The 4,019-nt window shown below is 39.7% G+C and overlaps 1 pseudogene; it reads right to left on the reverse strand.

The window, feature by feature from the left end:
- Positions 1 to 606: 606 nt before the first annotated feature.
- On the reverse strand, positions 607 to 1,329 carry LOC101425379 (chloride intracellular channel protein 4 pseudogene; annotated as a pseudogene).
- Positions 1,330 to 4,019: the final 2,690 nt, after the last annotated feature.

The following is a 4,019-nucleotide window of genomic DNA, read 5'->3' on the forward strand; positions in this document are numbered from 1 at the left end:
ATCTTGAGAATATCATCCCCTCCATCTAAATTTTCAGTTTCTATATAGTATCAGATGTTATAATAGTATAAAACATAAATTCTTTTAGACAAAAAAAAAATCCATCTACAAAGCATAAGAGTAAAATCTGTAATGACTTTTCATAAATGGCTCTCTTTTCCAGTGGTAATGTCCTTTAGACCATGCATTATGCACCAGTTTGGGGCAGATTGATGAAGTCATGGCTACCATTTTAACAGTTAAACATTGCACCATAAAAGTTCTGCCATCTACACACAGTGAATGGTGAGGGTTCCAGAGAGATGGCATGCTACCACTAACCTGAGAAGTTTGTGATAGAATGGCTCCAAATTAGAGAGGGGGACATGGCTAGGGGAGGTAGGCAGGTTAAAAGAATTTAAAAATAATAGTGCTTGGGGGTGTATATTTTAAGATAGATACTATATCTTTTCTATTCTTTATCCTAATCTTGAATAACTTCATGTTCGTGCAAAATAAAATTTCTACTTTATAGGAAGAAGAGCAGTCTGTTAGGAAAAGCATATTCTGTTAGGGGAAGATATGAAGACATTTCTCTCATAAATGCCATTTTATTTGGTGTTTTGGCTAATCACTATATGCTCCTTCAACCCTCCTTATCACTGGGACAGGTATTGGTGAACTCAATCCTGTTATAAGCATTAGTTAAGTATCTCCAGATGCCAGTCATTTCTTTTAGAATATCAAAGTTGTAATACTTTTTGGCCACCACCTTGACAGAGTGCAGTTTGGGCAGATGGTTGCAATACCTAATGTCATTTCATGGCTATCCAGAAATGTACATGTAGAAAATTTAATGTCCTCCATACTGTTCTCATCAATTTCATCAGGGAGGGGAGAATTCAGATATTCGTCCAGTTTCTGAAGTATGAAGAGACCCTTATCCAGTGCTTTGTTAGCCTCTGACCTTGAATTCTTTACGTATGCAGAGAATTTGGCAAAGATGTCCATTCCAGCAGTATTTGATTCCGGGTGTTTTGGTGAAAGCTTTAGGTACTTGAGAGGGCATAAGACTTCCTTAAGAAATTCTTCAATCTTATTTACATCGTTTTGATTTCATTGTTGAAAGTAATAAATGGTGGGTGGGTCCTGGGAGACAAGTTCTGCAGGTCTGCAAACTTCCTTTTCAGGTCTACACTTGTGACACTAAATGCAACTCCTTTGAGCCAAAGATTCATGAAGAGCCTCTGGGAGAAGAGGCTTTGCTTTCACCATTACTGCCAGCCTTGAGGAAGTGCTCAATGGTGGCTCTTTGCTCTTCTCCTTCAGCCCATTCAGTGGCATCTACAACCTCAAGGCAGGCTCAGCTGGGCTGGGGGAAGGAGAGCTGCGGCTGCTGTTCCCAGGCTCCTCTGGTTGTCGGATTCCTCGGTGTTGCGCTTCCCTCAAGAGTCCCAGGGTGGAGCCTCACAGTGGCCTCAGCTCTGCAGCAGGGCCCCATGCCCTGCAAGCTACTCCACAGGTGGCTGCCTGGAATTTGATACATTCAACAACATTGTCCTCCCCTGCCATACATAGCTAAGCCTCTCTGGGATCCAAAACTTCTTCAACAATGAAGCTTATAATTTTGCCAAATTCAACTAATAGGGAAATGAGATACTAATGATAGGTTTAAACATAAGAAATAAAATACATAATAATTTAGAAAAACTAAAATAAAGTTTAAAAAATTGGGGTTTTAAAAAAATGAAAAATATTTTTTAAAAAGTTTTGATGTTTTCCTTTTCATCACTATAATAGGTGTTGTCCTGTATGTACCGTGGCAATTTCTTCCTTTTCTTCCTCAGTGTCTTATCTTTTTTTTTTTTTTTCATTATGTCTTCAAAGAAGTTTTAGGTCACAGTAAAATCACTTAGAGAATATAGTGGTGTGGGATGTCATTGATGGAGGATATAGGGGAGGGATTGTGACTGGGTATATAGATATGTTTGGATGTTTGTTGGTTATTGACACAGTGGGTAGAGATTCACACAACTGAGGGAATGCTGGGCTCTGATATTGGGGAGTTCTGCCACATTCCCCAATGGAACAGCAACAATCCCCCTAGTGCAGGGGCAATGACCAGTGAAGAAGGATGGTGCAATGATGGGCCCTTGATACTGACAACTATGCTTATAAGACTTTTGCTCTTGAAATTTCAACTTGGCCTAGTGTTGCAAGGTGCCTAAGAGTTATTTCCTGAGAGCCTCCGAGTTGCTCAAATGTGGCCGGCCAAGCTCAGCATATAAATGCATTACCTTCCTCCCAGCATGGGACATGACTCCCAGGAATGAGCTTCCCTGGCCCTGAAAGATCACTATCAAGCCCTAGCTGGTGATGCAACTAGAAAAAGACCTTGAATAAAAGGGGGAAATGGTAGACAAGTGAATATAAATGGTTAAGAGACTTCAAAATGAGTTGGGAGGTCATCAGAGGGGTCACACTTATGCATGTCTCAGCAGGATCTCAGAGACAACCAAAGTAGATACTACCCCAGGTAGTGGTTCTCCTGAGGTCTGTGGAGACACCCACATCCTATGGTCATGGCACATGGCTCCAGCGTTCAGTGCCTTGCCAGTGAGTCCTACTGTGGAATTTGTGCTCCTGAGTGTGATGGGGTTGGACTCAGATGTAACTTCTCTGCACACACCTTTTCTGTCCCTTTTATTTTACTTATGGTTGGTGCTGGGGTTGGTATATGTCCAGGAGACTTGAATCTCTGGGCTGTCCATTTGCTAGTTGGGCCCTGAGCCTCAGTAGAGCTGCAACACCTACTCTACAGTTTGTTGGACTTACCCAGGTCAGCTAACAAGGCGATGAGGGTGGTCAACAACCATGCCAAGGCAACAAGAGAATTGCAACTGCAAGCAGGAGAATCCCATCCATCAGCCATGTGGAATCAAAGCCCCCTCTCAGTTAGGAGGTTCAGAATTGGGGAATAAAATATGGACTAGAGTGGATTTACTGGTATGCTACTATAGAATTATTGTGACTCTAGCAAGGAAAGAATTTATATCATTGATGTGGATACAGTGGCCACTGGAGTTGCTGAAGGAAGGGGGAGGGAAAAAGAGGCATAATATGGGGACATTTTCAGGACTTGGAATTGTCCTGAATGATATTGCAGGGACAGATAGAGGACATTATATATTCCAAAAAACCCACTGAATGGACTGGAAAAGAGTGTAACCTACAATGTAACTATAATCCATGATGTGTAGCAGTGCTCCAAAATGTATTCACCAAATGCAATGAATGTACCACACTAATGAAAGAAGTTGATGTGAGAAAAGTGGGGGGTGTGGAGAGTGGGGCAAATGGGAATCTCCTATATTTTTTTAAGGTAACATTTTATATGATCTATGTATCTTAAAAAAAAGAAAAACAAACAAAAAACACCATGGATGAAGCTCGAAGGCATCATGTTGAGTGAAATAAGCCACATGCAAAAGAACAAATAATGTGTCATCTCACTGATATGAAATAATTATATTAATCAAATTCATAGAGTCAGAAACTAGAATACGGGTAAGCAGGGTTGCAGAAGAGAGGAGAAAATAAGGAGTTAACACTTAATTTGTACAGAACTGTTCAGACTGATGGAAGATTTTGGTTATGGATGGTGGTGATGGGAGCACTAAATTATGAGTGTATTTAGTACCATTGAATTATATATATGAATGTGGTGAAAAAAAGGAGAAAATGTAGGTTGAATCTGTTACTTTAATAAAGTAAAAAAGATGCATAGGTGTATACAGTATAAGCAATGGCTATTAATGTAAGTTATGGTCTATAGTTAACAGTGTAATTATAATAATATTCTTCTATTAATCATAACAAAATTACCACACTAATTCAAATTGTTAGTAATAGGGAAAACTGTTCAGGGTGATATATGGCAACTCTATATTTTCTGCATGAGTTTTCTAAAAGTCTAAAACTTCGATTAAAAAAATAAGGAAGCTGTCAGTTATTGATCTAGTTATGGCTATTTCAGTTTG

This window comes from Dasypus novemcinctus, chromosome 3 (genome assembly GCF_030445035.2).
Source record: "Dasypus novemcinctus isolate mDasNov1 chromosome 3, mDasNov1.1.hap2, whole genome shotgun sequence".
NCBI classification, from domain to species: domain Eukaryota; kingdom Metazoa; phylum Chordata; class Mammalia; order Cingulata; family Dasypodidae; genus Dasypus; species Dasypus novemcinctus.